We start from the raw sequence: 21157 nt of genomic DNA on the forward strand, positions 1-21157 counted from the left end.
TCTACCCATGAACGACGATGTTAGTCACTCTGAAAGCATTTCAAGTTGGGGATTAAACTGGAGCTGGAATATTCATTCTCTCTCTCTCTCTCTCTCTCTCTCTCTCTCTCTCTCTCAGCCCCTTGTTCAAAGGCAGATAACTCACCCCTTTGACATACCTTCCTGGTTTGGTTCACAGGCAGGCATCCTTCGGGTCTGCTTCTCCAAGCACTTGGATTGTCCTGTATAAAATGCTGCTCATCAGAACTCGAGGAAATGATTAATAAATCCCAAAATCTGGTTTAGCAGAACAGAATGTTGATTCTAAACATAAGGCTGCAACATTATACTGATTCCTCTGACCTGACTCATATTTCAACACAGCGACTTGATAAGCACAGCCTCAGAGGAAAGTTCCCTTGAAACGATAAGCCACTAGAGGCCTCCTGATTACTTTAATTGATTTCATTTCCAGGAGTACTGCAGTTTCCTAAAAAGTAGACCAGGCTTTCAGGAGCAAACAGTTCACAATCTGCAGTGCCAGGTTGACACAGAGCCTGAGTAGGAGGGCTGGAATACACCACAGCTGAAATAGAGGACAGAAGAGTACCTGGAATTTCAGAGCTTAAAATACAAATGTGTGTGTATCTCTGTCTGTGTGGTGAGCAGAAAGCCATGGTGGATTTGTACTTGCTGGATTTGTTTTCAACATGGCTAAAGAAGAAACTACAATTCCATCATGGTGACAATATTCATATTAGTCATTTGAAGGCCAAAGGAAATCCAGCAGAGGACAGAGAAATTGTCAATAAACCAGTATTTTAAAAAAACATTTTCCTATCTGGTCTTGTATTCTTGTGCTCTTTTGCCATCCCCCCTTCAAATGTACCCTTCTGTACTGTTTTTAGGCCAATACTGCAGCAGACTCCATTTGGCTTGTGCATGACAACTCCTCTCCCCTGCCCGTCCCTGCCAAGGATCACCGAAAAATTGCTGGGACCCCTTAATAGCATTGCCTTTCTATTGCAATGGATGGATCTGTTTTTGTGAAACAAAGTTCTGAGAAGTTACTTAGGGTGACCATATGAAAAGGAGAACAGGGCTCCTGTATCTCCTGTAGCATTGAAAAGGAAATTTCAGCAGGAGTCATTTGTATATATGGGGAACCATGTGAAATTTCCTTTTCATCACAACTGTTAAAGCTGCAGGTGCCCTGCCCTCTTTTAAATCTGGTCACTGTAGTATAACTCCTGCAGCTTTAACTGTTGTGATGAAGAGGGAATTTCACCAGGTTCTCCATATATACAAATGACACCTGCTGAAATTCCCTTTTCTATGCAACTGTTAAAGATACGGGAGCCCTGTCCTCCATTTCATATGGTCACCCTAGAGAAGTAGAGTATAATATTTGTCAACTTTACCCTCAGGTCACTTTCAGCATTCATCCTGCTTCTGTATTGGGATTCAAGGGTTTCAAGTGATGAAAATCCAGTCTTGCATAGGAACATGCTCTGATCAAAACACCCTTGATCTCCATGGTCAGAAATTAAATCAAGAGTAGGAAGTACAGATACTCTCAACTATTCTGCAACAATTCCACACACCACCACCATGGAGTTCATAGATTACCGTTTGAGTAGGAATGGGTGAATTGGTCAATTTCAGTTTTTCTCAGTTTCTCATTATTCCAATCTTAAGTTTGGTCAGTTCTGAACTTCGTTTGAAATTTGAGAGATTTTTTAAAAAAGAAGTTCACATGAAAATTTGTATGCATTTCTATGTGTATTTCTCTTAATACATGCATGTTTATACATGATTTTGACTAATATACACATTTATTGCAAGCATTTTTCCTAATTACATGCTAACATTATGTTTACTATAAACACATTTTTGGGGAAACTTTCCTGTAATATATGCACTTTGTGTGCTTTTGCCGGGGGGTGGGGGAGGATTGGGGAACTCCAGTGCAAGATTCAGAGAAGTATGATAACTGAGTTTCAAAATGAGCCAAGCTTGGATTAAAATGTGAATCAAACTCATTTCTAGCCCATCACTATGTTTGAGTTGTGCAGAAAATGCCTTCTCCTGTCTTGCCCATTACAGTCTGTGAAAGAGGCCTTGTTCTTAGTTCCATCTGCCTAGAAGGTAACTGAATTGTTTATCCCATAGGTATTCTCTTTCTCACCACTTTTAGGGTTGCTTGTTTGCTTCCTTCTTGGTCTGAGACATGTATGAGAACCATAGAATAGTAGAGTTGGAAGGGGTCTATAAGGCCATCGAGTCCAAACCCCTGCTCAATGCAGGAATCCACCTTAAAACATCCCTGACTGATGGCTGTCCGGCTGCATCTTGAAGGCCTTTAATGTGGGGTTGCCCACAACCTCCCTACATAATTGGTTCCATTGTCGTACTGCTCTAACAGTCAGGAAGTTTTTCCTGATGTCCAGCTGGAATCTGGCTTCCTGTAACTTGAGCCCATTATTCTGTGTCCTGCACGCTGGGATGATTGAGAAGAGATCCGCAAGAAGAGATCCTCCTAAGCTGCTGTCATTTGCAGCCCCACTCTCTGAGCACCCCACAGCCCATCTGCCCTTGTCTCGGACCTCCATTGTTGTGCGCAATGGAGGCTCCAGAAATTAGTTATTTCCTACCTTGCATAAATGGCGGCTATAAAGGCCCCATCTTAATATGCCTGCAAGGTGGGTGAGCATCCAAGATGTACACAAAAAGGGAGAGAAGACTCAGGACGCTGTAGAAAAGTTTATTGTACAAAAACCTGACACGTTTCGGCCTCTAGTTGTTGTTTTTTAAGGCCTTCTTAATATGCCCCCGCCTGTCACTTTAAGAAAAGTTCTGGCAGGTCCTATCTTCCACTCTTGCCTCAGTGAGCTCCTAAGTTCAACTTTTCCTTTCTCCCGGCTCCCTTCCCTTCCCCACTCCTCCCCTCCTATCCCTTTTTGTTTGGTTCGACCTTGGTCACTGATGACAAGGCTGCTTTCCCTGCCAAACCAATCAATAAGCTAAACAGAGAAAAGATGAGCATTTAGAATATGGGAAGCCAAACTCAAACACAGATAGGTTATCTGCCTAGCCCAGAGCAGACTTCTAAGCAAATATTTCATTAACAAATTTTTCATGGCAACTTGCATGTTAAAAAAAAAAATGGCAACGGCAGGCGAGAAAAAGGGAGAAAGAGAGAGAGGGAGAGAAAACAGTGAAGGGAATAGAGTGAAAAAACTGGGCTTGGGGGCTTAGCTGTGGCACAGCCGTCTTTGGCTACTAGTTCAGCCGGAGCTTCTATATGTGTTGCAGCTCTTTGGGCAAATGCTAAGCAATCAGGGTAAAAAGATGCTGTGCAAACAGGGCTTTGAAATCCAATTCTTCCCAGGAGCACCTCTTACAGGTTATTAGTGACAAGGAAGTAAAGCAGGAGTGTTAGTGGGGTGCGTGTTGCATCTATTTTGCGTTTCTATACGTCGAAAGCCTGGACTGTTTTCTTTGTGACTGTTGAAACCTGGGTCAGCTAACAAGGGCTTGTGTATATTTGCTGATAATACAATATTTCTGAACCAGTCATCCCTGTTCTGCTTCTGGGGGAAGGTAGGGCACTCCAGCAGGTATTGTATCATGGGCTCCGGCTCATGGTCTGTTATAAAGCCATGGCTTATTTTTTGAGGCGCTTGGTGGCATTTGTTTTTAAGTTGCGTAAATCTGCCCACAATGAACCGCCCAGAGAGCTTCGGCTATTGGGTGGTATAAAAATGTAATAAATAAAAATAAATAATAAATGACTTGACCACCTGAATTGCACTAGCTTTCCCCTCTTATTTTGTATGAGCAACTCCCCTATGGGAAAAGGGAGTGGTAAAGTAACAACATGCAGGGTGACCATATGGAAAGGATGACAGGGCCCCTGAATCTTCAACTGTTGCATAGAAAAGGGGATTTCAGCAGGTGTCATTTATAGGCATGCAGCACCTGGTGAAATTCCTTCTTCACCACAACAGTTAAAGCTGCAGGAGCCCTGCCCTCTTTTGTATCTGGTCCCTCTAGCTAAAGACTTTTACAGTCTCAGAAATAAAGCTGTGAATCATACTTTCTTGCCTTTTATTTCAGTTTTCATTTGGAGCCTGTTTGTGAATAACATGAGGCAATTATTTGTGGCCTCACAGTATCAGGTTTTGGCAAGTTTTGTTGGCTGCAAGCTGGCCACCAAATTTTTATTCCAGTTTAGAATTTGTTCTGGCAAGATGGGTATTCTGTAATAAAGAGTGTTCTGGATTTTGAGTGTATGCATCTGGGTATGTGTGCTCCCACACATAGGTCAGTTGGTCATGTTATCACAGTTATGGGCACCTGTTGGCTTATTCTGAAGTGTAGAAGAAAAGTATACCAGGGACTATAATTCAGCAAATCTTCAACTGTCCAACATGTGGAAAGGTGATCTTATGAGGGTGTGCATGTAAAAATAAAGTTGTTTAATCATCATCAATCCATTCATTCACATTGGCAAACAACCCTCTATATTATGCCCATTTTACAGATGAGCGGCTGATGCTGATAGACAGTGGCCAGTGTGGCGTTACACCCCACAAGTCAGTTCCCTAATGTATGTCTGTATTGGTAAGTCTGTGGTGCTTAGAATGTTGACCTGAGTGGGTGGAGTTAGAATGTCTTAGGAGTGGGGAGGAGTGATATATAAGGGAATGACTGCGGGGATTGAGGGGAGATTTTTAGGTATTCTTAGAGTCTTTAGCCTTTAGTGCTTTAGCTCTTGGTATGTAGAGTACTTGGGTTCTGGAGAGTTTGAGGTTCAGCATAGAGAATGGTGTCTTTTGAGTGGGGTGTGCAGATAGACAGTTTGCGTATAATAAACAATAGTCATAATAAAGTTCAAGAGTGATTGTGTGAGAGAAAGGAAAGTGTGTATGTGAATGAGTGAAAGGATTGGATGAAAGGTTTCAAAAAGGGTTTGAAATGTTTTAATTTGAAACAAAGCTTGTGAACTTTTAAAAATAAATTTTAATAATTTTGTTTTAACTACCACAGCCAGCCCTAAGGTGGGTTCATGGATGAGGTTACATGTGACAATTGCAATTAGGGGGATTTAGAGCAGAAAAATTGTAGGAAGGGAAGGGGTTGAGTTGCTACCACTCTTTCCTTTCTGAATTGCAGTTTCCAAGGCTATTTTTCATGGTCGGGGAGTTGAAGGAATGAATGATGCAATATCATGTTATGGATAGTTTGGCTATGAACAAACCTGGTGTCTCCTCCCTTCCTGGTATGCCACAGTTAAACCCAGAAGTCTTCAATTTATCAGTTTCCTATTTAATCTGAATTGGGAAACTATATGTTTACTAGGGAAGAGAGAGAGAGAGAGAAAATGGCTTATATTTTATTGTTCCCTAGTTGTCTGCTGATGTATGGTTTATAGATTTTGAATTATTTAATAACTAAATAGGTGTTTGTTTTTTAAGTAGTGAATTTAGAGGTTTGTTGTAATATTTTTTGCTTGACCGTTTTCTTGAAATTGAGTTGTCTTTTGAAGTATGGTTGGCTACTTTGAGCTTTGTTTTGGAGGGGAAAATGGTATAAATAAACAGAAAGCAAGCAAGCAAGCAAGAAAAGAAAGCTTCAGAACAAGCCATGATCTAAAACAATCTTCAAACTGTGCTTTAAGGTCCTGGCTTGTTCTGAATCTGGTGCAGATGAAGTGGGAAACAATGGCTAATTGAATACTTTCTGGCTTGTTGCAGCATGCCAAAAAGGGAGGAGGGAAGTGGTGGCCCAAGGACAGCATTTATGGGTAAAAGGTTCTTGCAAGTCTGGGCTTTATAAGTCAAGATGTGATTGTCCAAAGTGGGCCATGCTTTTAAGAGCCCTGCTGGATCCATCTAGGGTCCATCTAGTCTGCCATTCTGTTCACATAGTGGTAGGGTGACCATATGAAAAGGAAGGCAGGGCTTCTGCAGCTTTAACAGTTGCACAGAAAAGGGAATTTCAGCAGATGTCATTTATGCATGCATCACCTGGTGAAATTCCCTCTTCATCACAACAGTTAAAGTTGCAGGAGTCCTGCCCTCTTTTGTATCTGGTCACTCTAGTATAGTTCCTGCAGTTTTAACTGTTGTGATGAAGAGGGAATTTCATCAGGTGCTGCATGCATACAAATAACACTTCCTGCAATTCCCTTTTCTATACAATTGTTAAGGCAACGGGAGCCCTGTTTTCCTTTTCATATAGTCACCCTACCAGTGGCTAACCAGCTGCTCACCGGGGATCACGCTCTCTCCATTCCAGACATGAGCATTACTGCTAATTTCTGGGGGTATTTTTAGAATCTCTAGTTTCTGCTGCATGTGAGTTCAGTTCTTCTTGAGCAAGAGAATCAGCGAAGGTGCAGGGGCAGTATAGGACACTGCCCTATTGTTGAGTTATGGCTTTAGAAGCTGTTTAGTTATGGCACAGACTGGGTTTCTGGCACATAACCTTTTGTGTTAAGTCTCTTTCTGGGCCTTCCAGAGACTAGCAGAGATTGCAGCGGTTCTCAGCCAAGTCAGCAAAGACGTGAATTAAGACAGAGATTTATGTAGGTTAAAACAAACCTTTTTACTGGCAAATAAATATATAATTTAGTTATGGCAGTACAGATACAAATACTTACAAACGGTCAGTCAATACAGCTCACATGAGGGACATGGAAGTTAAACAGGAACTTGAAAATACATTTACTTTTATAGACAACCTGTACAATGATGCAACTCCTTGCAACCCTTAATTGAAGACAATCAGTTAGACAATTATTCAATTATGACACTCAATGTCCAGGTGTAGAGTTGACCTTTAAGTTTCTGCTGAGTCTTCTGTTCCTCCAGATCCTCAGCAATTAACAAATCAATGGAAAACATAACCAGGATCCATTCCAGGATCCAACACCTATATGATTCTAGGAGATCACATTACACCAGTAATCTCTTCACTGGCTGCCAATTAGTTTCCGGGCAAAGTACAAAGTGTTGGTTATTACCTTTAAAGCCCTACATGGTTTGGGTCCAGGCTACCTGCAGGATCGCCTTCTCCCGTACAATCCGCCACGCACACTCAGGTCCTCTGGGAAGAATCCACTTCAGCTAGCAAAAACTTGATTAACAACTGTTACCCAGAGGACCTTCTCTTCTGCTGCTCCCAGACTGTGGAATGGCCTGCCGGAGGAGATTCAGCAACTTGCCAGTCTTTTAGAATTTAAAAAAGCAATAAAGAGTGATCTATTCTGATTAGGGTGACCAACTGTCAGGATTTCCCTGGATTTGTCCTGGTTTTTGTTCTTTCCATGGTGTCAGGGGGGATTTTCTATAATTTTCAATAATGTCCTGGAATGACACACCTTCCTCTTTAAGGCTGCCATTAGCATGGCAGGAGGGAATGACATGCTTTCTTGAGGCACATCATTCCCCCACCCCGAGCTCCAATTGAGGTCTTAAAGGGGAAAGTGGGTCATTCCTGGACATTATAGAAAAGGCCCCAATTGGAGTGGATGGTGGTGGTGCAGAATGAAATCCTTTCCCCTCCTCCACTCCAATCGGGTTCTTTAAGGTGGCGGGGGAATAACGTACTTTCTGCAGGACTCAGAAAGCTGCTTCCCCACACACACACTAGGTGTCCTCTTTTTTGGTTTCCCAAATATGGTCACCCTAATTCTGGTAGGCCTACCCAGTGAAATTTTTAGAATGGTTTTAGGATGTTTTAAGGATGTTTTAATCATGCATGCTATGTTTTTAATCAGTTTTTAATGTGTTTTATATTCATTGTTGTTCCCTGCCTTGATCCAGGTGGAGAGGCGGGTAAGAAATATTATATTATATTATATTATTATTATTACTATTATTGATAGGCCTCAAAGTCTTACTTGTAGTGAAGCTCAAAGTTCCTCTCAGGAATCCTTCCTGATTATTTTTGTTCAGCTTTCTGCTGATGGCATCCATTTAACCCACCAACACAAATAGTGTGCAATATGCAGATTAGTGTATATTATGGTGTTAGATTCAGAAAGAAGATTAATGTTTTTCTCCTCATTTCCACATAAAACAGGAATGTAAAATTCTGCATTAGTAACCTCACATTCTAATGATATATTTTTTCAGTATTGACTACTTGAGGCAACAAAATCACTAAGCAACTCCTCCCCACCCTAATAATGCAAGGAGAAATACATATACATATATCTAGGTCAGGAAGCAATGAACTCGATATAAGACAAATAGATCCTTCTGGTTAAGGAAGACGCTGAATCGCCATCCACCTTTTACTAAAATGAAACCAAAATCCAAATCCAACATAAAGCATTACAGCTTTAAGTACTGAAAATATTTATTATTTTTATACCAGTAATCCAATAGCATAATCTCAAGAACATCAATGCTCTAGGAATGTCTAGAAACACAATGGATTTGCCTTTATTCCTTGATCCAGATGTTTGTATAAAATACTCTGGATACTAGGAATCTGCAAGGGAATTAAAGATTTATTTTTTAATACTTGAAAAACTTGAATTTCTAATAACTGTGATCCTTTAAAATGTTTTAACTGCAGATGTACCATTTCAATTTCCCTTATTCATTTTTTTCTGTTTCCTGTTCCAAAACTTGGGATGAAATGGTGTCAATTGGTAGCCATTATGGAGCTGCAATGCTCTTCTATTTTTGCCTAGTAGACACATAAGTGAGAATAAAACTAAGGGCTTGACTGGCGCCACCTAACTTTGCTGATTCAAACAGCCCTAACATGGAGGCGATCTCTCTCTAACTGTGGGCCTTGCTAGACCTGCGGCCTTATGCCGGCAGGGAGGCGGGGCTGAGGCGCGCTAATGTTAGCGCGCCTCCCCCAGGCTACCACACGGCGGACGCATAGGGACATCGCGTCCCTGCGGCGTCCGCCATTTTTTTTATTATTTTAAAGGGGCCGGGTGCGGCCCGAAGACGGCAGACAGGGTAAGTGGTTTTTTTTATTGTTTTTTTTACGGGGGGGGGGCGAAGGCTGGGAGGGTGGGTGGCAGGGTGGGTGGCACGGGGGGAGGGCGGGTGCGATGGCGCCACGCGCTGCCCAAGCCCGGGCAATGCCTGGCATGGGGCGGCATTGCCCGGGCAATGCCGCCCCATGCCAGGCATTGCCCAGGTGGCGCGCAGCTCGATCGCACCTGCCCTCCCCCCGTGCCACCCACCCTGCCACCCACCCTCCCAGCCTTCGCCCCCCCGCCGATGGGCACAGCGCTCCTATGAGCGCTGTGCCAGGCAGGTCCGCGGCTTTTCGCGGCTCCTCGTGAGTAAGCGAGGAGCCGCGAAAAACTGCGGAAGTCTCAGGCCGGAGCTGGGGAAAAGGCGCGCCATAAGCGAATTCGCTTATGGCGCGTTGGAGGAGGCCTCAGCGCGGCCTGTCTCCGGAGTCCCCTGTGCGTCATCTGGACGCACAGCAGGGAAGCCGGGACAGAAGGCGCGCTAAGGCCTCGTCTAGGGGTTTCAGACTCACCAAACTATTGTTGCATTTGTGCCTTCAGACCCCAGCAATTGTTAGGTTTCTACTAAATTAATTATTTTAGGATTTGTTGTTACAAACACCAGATAAAGAATTGAGAGGAGACAGAGTCTGTGCCCACTGGTCACAAGGTATACCAGGGAAAACCCAACCTATTGTTAGAGTCTAGGAAGGGGGGACGTTTTGCCATCCCCAACTTTGGGCTCATCTGCACTAAGCAGGATATCCCATTATGAAAGTGGTATATAAGAGGAAGGAGCCACACTACTGCTTTATAGTGGTATTGAAATGAACTGACAACTGTTGGGGCCCATTGATACATACCATATACTGCTTTCATACCACTTTCATAGTGTCATATCCTGCTTGGTATAGATGTATCATGGGCCCCAACAGTTGTCAGTGCACTTCATTATCACTATAAAGCAGTAGTGTAGATCCTGTAGACCACTTCAATACCGCTATAAAGCAGTAGTATGTCTCCTGCCTTTTATGTATCGCTTTCATAGTGGAATATCCTGCTTGGTGTAGATGAGCCCTTTGTCTTAGAGTGCAGCTCATTTACTTTGTTCTAGAGAACTTGATGGGAGCCCCTGAGCATCCAAGCAGGCCTTTCATATGCTTAGCCCTGCCCCACATCCTGTTTTCTGGGGGCTGTCTATATGCAGGGAAAGCCCCGTGGTGGATCTGCGCTGCACTATGGATCTGTTCTGCATCAGTTAGACAACAAAGGCAATGCTGTGGTTTGAAAAAGTCAGAGATTTACCCTGATTTTTTCAATTGGAGAGACGTCAATGTGGTGCTTACGCCCATTGCTCCGGGGCCAATCCGGGGACAGTGTCTGGTGGATTGGTGGCCTTCCACCAGAAAGAGGGCAGGCGTGGCTCTGGGACCTGGATGACCGCCCAGAAATCCCACGCTCCTGCCTTGACATTGGGATTGCCCACCGCCATCCTGGGAGAGGGAAAGTATGGGGTTTGAGAGGGAGGCGGTGGCAACCAGTGCCGTGAAGACAGCGCCCTGGTCCCACTCACATACAATGAAGAACTGGAACTGCTTTTATACACCTGTTGGTTTCTATTGATTCACTGAAAAGCTATCAACAAAATGTCAAATTCAGAAACACACACACACACACACACACAAACTCCAAAGCATAGATTAGCAAAGCTTGTAAAGCAATACTATCTTGATCACATCTTCCATGTAATCAAAAGCAATGGATACGGGGAACTGCTGTAAGGCACTCTTTTCTTTGCTAGTGCCCTAAGGGCTCAACTCTGAACTTTGCTAACAGAAAGGAACAGCCAGGAGCAAAATAGCTAATTTCCTCTTGTTATGAGTACTACAAAACTTACACTGCCGATTATTTTCTTTTTGCTGTGGGAAGCATACTGATCTCTCTTCCCCCCCACACCCCACCCCTGGCAGGCATGTTTAGTTGCACTTAAAAAAAAAAAAACCATTATTCAGACACATCTTCACTTTGGATCATGCTACTTAGTGCTGGGAGAGACAACTTGTAGCTTTATGGAGCAACATTTTGGGCTGAGACCTCTTCCACCACAATGGCCGCTGCCATCATCATCATCATCATCTTACATTTACATCCCACCTTTTTCCCTCTTGCAAGGAACCCTCTCCATATTATGACCCTCTGTGGTATAGAATCATAGAATAGCAGAGTTGGAAGGGGCCTACAAGGCCATCGAGTCCAACCCCCTGCTCAATGCAGGAATCCACCCTAAAGCATCCCTGACAGATGGTTGTCCAGTAGGTTGGGCTGAGAGTCTGTGACTGGCCCAAAGTCACCCATGAGCTTTATGGCTGAGTGGGAATTAGAACCTGGATCTCCCAAGTCCCATCCAATAATCTAACCACTACACCACACTGCCCCCGTATCTGCTTTATGTGGAAGCACCATAGCTCAGTAGCAGAGCCCATGCTTTGCAATCTGAAGGCCCCTTTTTGATCCTTAGGATCTGTAGGTAGGGCAGAAGCCCAGGAGAGCCACTGCCAGTCAGTGTTAACCATTCTGGACTAGATGGACCAATGGTTAAAGAGGCTTGCTATGTTCCTATGTTATCCTGATGTAGCTGATTGGTCCATTTAAGGCCAATATTGACCATTCTGGCCAGCAGCAGTTCTCCAAAGCCTCCAGCAAAGGCCTTTCCCATCTCCGCTACCTGAATGAAGTTGCCAGGGAATGAACCTGTAACCTTTCTCAAGCAAAGCCAATTCAACCAGTTAAAAGGAAAATAGGGGAGGACTGGCTGAAAAGTGATAGATTGATGGAGAAAAGAGGCGGGAAGCATTCAGATTCTATGTTAATAGATGCCCAGAGGTCATTGCACTTGCAGTCTGCTGTGTAATTCTCAATGGCATGGATGGACAAGCTGAAAACTAATCAAGAATTTTTTTAAAAGGATGCATATGCAAGTTATTAAAAACAGGGTATAGAGGAGCCCTTGGAAGATTAGTGAATGAAGTTATGAGAGTATAAAAATGATAAGAAAAGAAAAGGCAGAAAGCATGAAAAATGGAAAGAAGATTGCACAGGAGGTTATAATAAATATGAAGATATTTCCCCCAAAGTACAAAACAGGAGGGGGAGAAGAGGTCAGTGCAGAGTATTGGAAGGCTGCTAAGACATGGCTGAGATAATTCAATGAAAGAGTATGTAGGAATTGCTGAAAATATTGAAATAATCTTGTCCTTGGTGCTCTCCAGGGAGGATGGTTGAGGACAGAGGCTAGAGAAAAGCACAGATTTTTCTAGTAAGGAAAAGAAAAGGGGGAAATGCTGAAGGAAAATGGGAATATGCCAAAATAGGTAATTAAGAAATTTATATATCTGTAGATCTCGTGTTGTTAATCTGTTCAGGTGTGAAGGAGTCACTTAGGCTATAATTTCATGCTGTCTATAGTTTTGGGAATATAATATTTTGTATTGAACAGTAACTTGAACAGTCTATCTATCTATCTATCTATCTATCTATCTATCTATCTATGGCCTTAGTTAGACCTACCTTTTATCCCATGATGGAGGAGGGAAGATCCCATGATGTGTTTATCGCGAGATCCCTCCTCTGTCTACATGTGACACACAAGGACCTCAGTAGGAGAGGTGTTGCCGACGTCCACCATTTTTTTTAAAGAGGAAGGAGCACACAAGCATTTTTTTAAAAAATAATTTAAATTCCCGCCCCCCCACCCTACCCCCGATGGGTGAAGCGCTCCTGGCTCCGCGTGAGGAATCATGCGGAACTGGGTCAACCCACAGCAACGGGCCACACGTTCCACAGTCTTGGGCTCAGCCCAGGACCATGGAAAAAACGGGGCCAAAGTGTAGGGTGAGATCCTGGGGCAAGGGAGGGATCCCCTGTGCATCATGTGGATGCACAGGGACGATCCTGGGGATCACCCCAGGAAAAAAACCCATCTAGCTAAGGGGTCTATCTATCTATCTATCTATCTATCTATCTATCTATCTATCTATCTATCAATCTATCTATCTATCTATCATACAAGCATGAAGGTTGAATGACAGTTCTTCTGTAAGGAAACCATGGATTATTTCATATACAGAGCTTCGGCTATTGGGTGGTATAGAAATGTAATTAATAAATAATAAATAAATAACTGGGAAGGAAATGCACGAGCCTTTTGTACAGTTACAAATAAGCTCAAATCCTCATTCTGCATTGTATTTGGATGGCCCTCTGAGAGTTGTCAAAAATGTTCCTCATTGAAAGGGAGGAGAGCTGAGAAAGCAAGAAAGAAAACACACACTGTAATCAGAGGGGGAACACAAGATATAGCCACAGCCAGGATCCATGTTAGAGATGCCCAGGAAATGAAGATTCCACTGTGTAGAAAAGACACGAGAGACACATTGTGTGCAGTGGGAATCAGATGCTCACCGGAAACTGATTGGGAGGAGTAAAAGCAGTAGGGGCTGCACATTTAATGGAAGGCAGTAGCTGTATCATCACAGAGGAGGTCGAGCCGAACAAACCTGTGGGAACTTTTTTTTTAAAGTTAAGTTAAAGGTTGAAAGGGGACAGCCATGGATATCATTTCTCTGGACTTTGGGAAACCTTTTGATACGATATGACACAAAAGATGACTTCCTAAGGTCAGCAGGAATGGTGTAGGGCTGAGCTACCTCCATAGATGTAAAGAGCAGGCTTGGATATCAAAGCCAGAAGGAATTCATCAATGGAGGCTGCAGGTCAAATGGAAGAGGTTGAACAGTGGCGTTACATATGGATCCGTGTTCGGTTTGATTTTGTTCACTTTACATAGTCATGAAAGGCTTTGATGAAGAAGTGTGGAGGAATATACTGATGATATCAAGCTTGCCAGGGTACAAAGGGGGCGAGCTAATAGAAAGGAAGTGGGAGTGGTGGAGGTCAGGTGGGGTCAAGGAACCAACCAACCCCAACTGTGCTAGTCAGTAGGGAAGGAAGAACCTGGAGATGATGTGATTCAAGGCAAAGCTTTGAAAAAAAGCTTTATGAAGAAAAATGTTCAGAGAATTCAGATAGCACAATAGCCACCTCCTCCTCTTCCACCCCTTTCGCCTCTATCAGGCTTTTTGGTACAGAGATTGGCTTCCATCAGGAACATCACTGCAAACACTAAAGCTAGACCTTCTCCCTAGCTCTCCTCCCTTGCATTTTGGTCAAGACAATGCAGGTCGCTTCAAAACAAGAGGAATTCCATGTCTACGTTCTTCATCCACATCACCACTAATGAGCTACTATGTAAGGAGATGCCATGTGTCCATGTATGTAGGTATGGATGATTAGAAATGGTCACTTCGGTGCAATGAATAGCACATTGTTATTAACATGCAAATAGATGCCTATAAACATAGTTATTTTATTCAGTATGGAATGTATCTCAAAATCCTCAATATCTCATTTCTCCCAAGGTACTGTTAAAAACAAGCATGCATATAAACAGAATCTCAATAATTAACTCAGATACCTGTCTAAAAAAATAACAGAAATCAATGTAGCAGGAGAAACAATACAAGAAAGAAATATCCATTAATGTTGCATCCAGTATACCTCCTGTGTGCCTGCCTGGCTAAAATCGTGCCCTTGAAAGGCCAGGCTAGCACCATCCTGACGCTCCCTACCCCAGAGGAGTTTCAAAGAGAGGGCTCTACTCCTAAGGATAACCATTAAAATGACAAATTCAAACAACCTTCCCCAACCTGGTGGCTGCCAGATGTTTTGGACTACAACTCCCAGGATTCCTTACACTTGGCCATGCTAGCTGGGGCTGATGGGAATTGAAATCCAAAACATCTGGAGAATACCAGCTTGGAGAAAGCTGGATTAAAAGGAAGGCTTAGCTGTTGTTCCCCCTCCCCATCTCTTCCCAGTTGAAGAAAATATCTGAGGTGGTGTCATCACATTTGGAGTTTCCTTGTCCTTCTGAAACTTCCTTGGGGCTGCTTGTGGCGAGCCCTGAGTTGCAACGACATCATGCTAAGTGTCATCTTTAGCTACATGCTACCAGGAAGATGTAACTAAATGGGGACTAGGGTGACCATGTGGAAAGGAGGATAGGGCTGCTATCTTTCACCCTCTCCCACACTAGAGGCCTTCAAGAGGCAGCTGGACAACCATCTGTCAGGGATGCTTTAGGGTGGGTTCCTGCATTGAGCAGGGGGTCGGACTCGATGGCCTTGTAGGCCCCTTCCAACTCTGCTATTCTATGATTCTATGGTTGTACAGAAAAGGAAATTTCAGCAGGGGTTATTTGTATGCATACAGCACCTGGTGAAATTCCCTCTTCATCACAACAGTTGCAGGGGCCTGGCCCTTTTCTGTATCTGGTCAAGAAGGCAGGGTTCCTGCAGCTTTAAATGTTGTGATGAAGGGGGAATTTCACCAGGAGGGATTCTACACGTCGTACTCAGGGCGCTTCCATCCGCCCCCAGTGCACCCCGAAAACGATCGTGTAGCTTGCCTGGAAAAGAGATGAGGAAGAGGTGTCCTTGCCGCCGCCACCGTCACCGCCGCCACCCACCTACTTCCTCGCTGGCTGGCGAGGAGCGCTCGGCGGAAGAAGGCGGGGTGGGAACAGCATTGCTGAGACATTATTCCTATTTCCGTTTGTGTGAGATCATGACAAGACTTTGGGGGTGGGGGGTTTTCAATTTCAAGGAAACGAGGCAGTTTTCCCTTTGGAGAGTTGGTGGGAACCCTGGAAAACCTGATGCCTTTCCTGGCAAACACAGGGACAGGAACAGGGCTATATAAAAGAGCGCTAAGACAGGGCAGTCAAAGAAAGAGGAGCCACAAAGAAGGCAGGCAGGCAGGTGACAGGAGGAAGAAAATCACGCTCCTGCACTGCTCTTCTGGCCAATTTACCCTTTGCCGAGTTCGGGGAGCCACCGCCCACTGAAATCAATGGGTTGAGGCGCGCCTCACTCGCTTGCTCTAGGGAGGATTCCACCCCGCCTTCTTCCGCCAAGCTCTCCTCGCCGGCCGGCAAGGAGGTAGGTGGGAGGTGGCGGCAAGGATGCCTCTTCCTCGTCTCTTTTCCAGGCAAGCTACACGATCGTTTTCGGGGTGCACTGGAGGCGGATGGAAGCGCCCTGAGTACGATGTGTGGAATCCCCCCAGGTGTTGCATGCCTACAAAGGACACCTGCTGAAATTCCCTTTTCTATGCAACTGTTAAAGATACAGCAGCCCTGTCCTCCTTTCCATACGGTCACCCTAATGAGGACAGTTTACTGGTCATATAAAGGTCAGTCTCGTGTGCAGGAAAAGGGACTCAGCTGCACGCACCCCCTGATCTGTTAATTTACTTTTTTCCTTGCACACAATCTTCAATGGATGTGAGCTTTGGGAGACTACATCGTCAAGCATTTGCTTATCAGTGGGAGCCCTACTCAAAACAGCTAATAAGGCCAGTTTCTGTTCACTAGACACTTTCCCGAGATAATATTGAAAATGTTCAGGTTGTGATTTGCATGGAGAAAGAATCCTGCGAAGGCATCATCTCGCCCCTATGAAAGCCATTTGACAATTTCCTCTTTAGCTTTATTTAGAATCATGATGCAAACAGCATTGTTCCTTGGAGACAGCAGAACCAAGCAGCTGTTATTGCTGTAAGGGAATAATAGTGCAAGACTTTTTATTGTAATTTTATTGAAGGATCCCTCTTGGCAACCCTCTCGTTATCTTCTCAAATTTGAAGGAGTGGAAATTAGACCCCTCCCCTCCAGTAGTGCAGATCAGTTTAATGTCATCAATAAATTTCAGCAGAGATAAGATCTACTGGTAACCTGCACTAGCTTGGAATCAGACATGTTCATTTTGTTTTTACTCATTGGATAGTCTTTATAGTATTATATAAAATAGCTTTATTCATAGGGTGACCGTATGAAAAGGAGGACAGGGCTCCTGTATCTTTAATGCTTGTACAGAAAAGGGAATTTTAGCAGGTGTCCTTTGTATGCATGCAGCACCTGGTGAAATTCCCTCTTCATCACAACAGTTAAACTTGCAGGATATAGCTAGAGTGACCAGATACAAAAGAGGGCAGGGTTCTTGCAGCTTTAACTGTTGTGATGAAGAGGGAATTTCACCAGGTGCTGCATGCATACAAATGACACCTGCTGAAATTTACTTTTCTATATAGCTATTAAAGATACAGGAGCTCTGTCCTCTTCTTCATATAGTCACCTCTTCATTCTGAACCAACCTATGAGGAATTGCCTGCCTTTATTTCCTGTACTAAGTAATTATTTCCTTACAGTGCAACCTTTAAAAAGTCTACTCTGAAGTAATCCCCACTGTGTTCAATGGGACTTACCCTGAGGTAAGTGTGCATACATTTTCTATGACTCAAGGCAGTATACAACTCAAAACAATCACACAAGGTGCAAAAGACCTAAAAGATGTGCACTAGACCAATAAGATATTTTTATACAGTATTTATAAATACAACACTTGGTGGTATACATCTATATATCCTGAAAACATCTTTATTCCAAGAAGCCTTTCCTTTATATGCAGCTTTGAATCTCTGTTTTTGCTTCTTTTAATTTTGTTTTAACTGTTTTATTCTGTTTTTATTTTCATTTTATCTTGTACACTGCTCCGAAATTTTTCAATGGGGAGCGGTATATAAATATTCTAAATAAATAAATAATAAATAAATATTTATAAAGGGAGTGAATATTTACAATACATTTACAGTATTTAATGTTCCTCTCAAATGTAACATTTAGTGTGTCATGTAGAAAATGTCCCCAAACTTAAATAAGCCAAAGTGGGGTGGGGAGGGGGAATGACATCTGAGTGAGTGTGTCAGGAATATCTAGCCTTTTTGGGTTGAGGGGCAGAACTGGAATTTTGAGGGAGTGTCATGGGCATTCTCACAAAATGGCTGCCATGATGGTCATAACCAGTTACAAAACAAGTGAACTTCAGTTCCCAGAAGGCAAACTGGTCAGAGTGAAATAAAAGCACCTAAGTACAAGGCAGAAATGGAGTCAGAGCTCCAAAATACAAAAACTACTTCTTTGAACCCAAATAAAGATAATGCTGGGGGGCAGCATTATTCCAGATAAAAACTACAATAATAATTAAGAAATAAAATAAAAATCAGGAAACTGGTGGGTGTCAAGAATGGGGGGCAGGGAAACTGACAGGTGCCAAGGAAGGTGTCGGCATCCAAGGCCACCATGTTGGAGACCCCCGGGCAGTGCCAGCCTCAGCTTTTTGAGAGCTCTTTGGCAAGACACCCTCCATAGTCCCCCTGCTTCAATGAGCCCGCCATTTCACCACTATTAAGACCACCTGCTATTGCTCCTCCTCCTCCTCTTTCATCATCTTTGCTATTACGTGTTTGACAGGTGGGGAGACCATGAGTAAGTAGCTAATGGCATCTACTGTTCCACCTTCTCACCATCACCATTGTCTGGGCAAGAACAAGAGACAGATGAACAAGCAGGTTGCAATGGTGGGGAGAGGGAGCCACTCTGGGGGCTTTTGTCAGTGGGCTCCTGCTACAGCATGGGCCCTTGGCAGGGGACTGACCATTCCTATCCTTGATGTCACACCTGACCCCAGGAGAAGACATTTTATGTATGTTTTTAATCCAAAAGTATGTGAAAGGGAGAACAAGTAAACCCATAATACCTGCCTGTGGAATGCTTGTGTAATGATATGAAAGTTAAATGCTTGTATAACTATATGAAAGTGGCTAACAGGTATTCTCAGGAAGTACGTTGTTTCTTGGATGGATGTTTTAGTAATGATGCTGTCAGGGAAAACTGATGAGAAAGCAATGAGCAAAGTATCTGTGGTGAATGAACGATAGCTACAATCTTAATATTATTATTTTTATTACCTAGAAAGGGAAATTTGGGACATGATAAGATACTTATCCTCCAAATATAAGCAGCAGAAATCATGGAGATCTAGTGTCAAAATTACTCTGGGACTGGGAAGTCCTGGACTCAAAACCCTACTTAGATATGACACTCAGTTGGGTGATGTTGGACCAGTGACTCCTCTATCAGCCTAAGCTACCTCGCAGGGTTGTTGTGAAAATACAGTGGGAAAGAGTGCTTCCTCGAGCTCCTTGGAAGTAGGGTACAACATAAATTCATTCAATTAATAAGTGTAATAATTTTTTTTAAAACTCCATTACTGATAGAGAAAAAGTGCCTTCATGATCAGGAATAAGGCAGGGATTGTCATATGTTTGTTCAAACACCAGCAAGGAATCATCTTTTTAATGAGATATTAAGTTCACATAACGATAAATAAATGAAGAAGTGGAGCACTGACTGAAGGAAATGTGTTGATGGACCATGGATGAGATGCAGATGCCACCACCAGCTCCTTATAGAATGATATAGTTGGAGAGGGCCTTGTAGGCTATCTATCTATTATTATTATTATTATTATTATTATTATTATTATTATTATTATTATATTTATTTGTATCCCGCCTTTTGCCCAATGCTGGGCCTCAAGGCGGCCTTACAAAGTTTAAAATATACATTGGAGGGGGGAGGGAAACAAAACCATAAACAATTAAAAAATACACAACAGATGGAGGGCTGGATTATTCTCCAAAGGCCTGCTTGAACAAAAAAGTTTTAGCCTGCTTCCGAAAGCCTATCAAGGAGGGAGCCAGCCTAGCTTCCCCGGGAAGAGAGTTCCAGAGCACCGGAGCAGCCACCGAGAAAGCCCTCTCCCATGTTCCCACCAAGCGTGCCTGTGAAGAAGGTGGGACTGAAAGAAGGGCCTCTCCAGAAGATTTCAAAGCACAGGCAAGCTCATAAGGGAGAATACGTTCTTTCAAATTACCTGGACCTGAACCATATAGAGCTTTATAGGTCATAACCAGCACTTTGAATTGTGCCCGGAAACAGACTGGAAGACAGTGGAGCTGTTTTAACAGGAGAGTTGTATGCTCCCTGTAACCAGCCCCGGTCAACAATCTGGCTGCAGCTCTTTGAACCAGCTGGAGTTTCCGAACACTCTTCAAAGGCAGCCCCACGTAGAGCGTGTTACAGTAATCCAATCGGGATTTAACTAAGGCATGTGTCACCGTGGCCAGGTCCGACATCTCTAGGAACAGGCGCAGCTGGCGCACTATCTAGTCCAACTCTTGTTTGATGCAAGAAATCCAGAGCCAGAGAAACCCCAATGGATTGATGTCCAGCCTCTGCTTGAAGATCCCATTGTTGATCTAAGTAACTGGTTCTCCTGATGTTTCTCCTGATGCTCAAGTGAAACCTACCCTCCTTAAGCCCATTAGCTCTAGTCCTGTCCTCTGGTACAGCAGAGAACAAGTCTTTGTCTTCTTCTGTATGACAGCCCTTCAGGTATTTGAAGAAATGGAACCAATTGCCTAGGGAGGTCGTGGGCTCTCCCACACTAGAGGCCTTCAAGAGGTAGCTGGACAGCCATCTGTCAAGTATGCTTTAAGGTAGATTCCTGCAATGAGCAGGGGGTTGGACTTGATGGCCTTATATAGGTCCCTTCCAACTCTACTATTCTATGAGTCTATGTTTTCTGTACCCTTGATCATCTTCATTGCCCTCCTATGTAACTGTTCCCATTTGTCTACATCCTTCTTAAAGTGTAGTGCCAAGAATTGAGTAAAGTACAGTACTCCAGATGATGTCTAGTGCAGATTTATAAGATTATATTTTCAAATTGTGCAAAAATGGACTAATATAGACATGGTTTGGATCCAGGTTTAGTCAGACTTTGAGTAGACCCATTGAAACCAACAATTTAAGTTACTCAAGGTTAACTTAAATCTGCTTGATTTCAATGGGTCTACATATGACTAAATCTGGATCCAACCCATCCTCTTTCGAGGATTGTGTTCTCAGCATAAATGGCACAATATGCTGGCGAGTCCTCTTGTACATGTTCCAGTAAAATGGATAGAAACCTGACAGCACAGTTATTTTTCAGCTTCAATGAAGTTTGTGCAGGAGAATGTCCTGGTGGATATATATATATATATATATATATAGAGAGAGAGAGAGAGAGAGAGAGAGAGAGATAATTTGTACTTTCAGGGAGGGAAAAAGAGTCTGTTTGGAGGATTTTCACATTATACATTTCTAGTCCCATCAAGATTTTG

Source organism: Elgaria multicarinata, chromosome 4 (assembly GCF_023053635.1).
Source record: "Elgaria multicarinata webbii isolate HBS135686 ecotype San Diego chromosome 4, rElgMul1.1.pri, whole genome shotgun sequence".
Classification (NCBI taxonomy): Eukaryota; Metazoa; Chordata; class Lepidosauria; order Squamata; family Anguidae; genus Elgaria; species Elgaria multicarinata.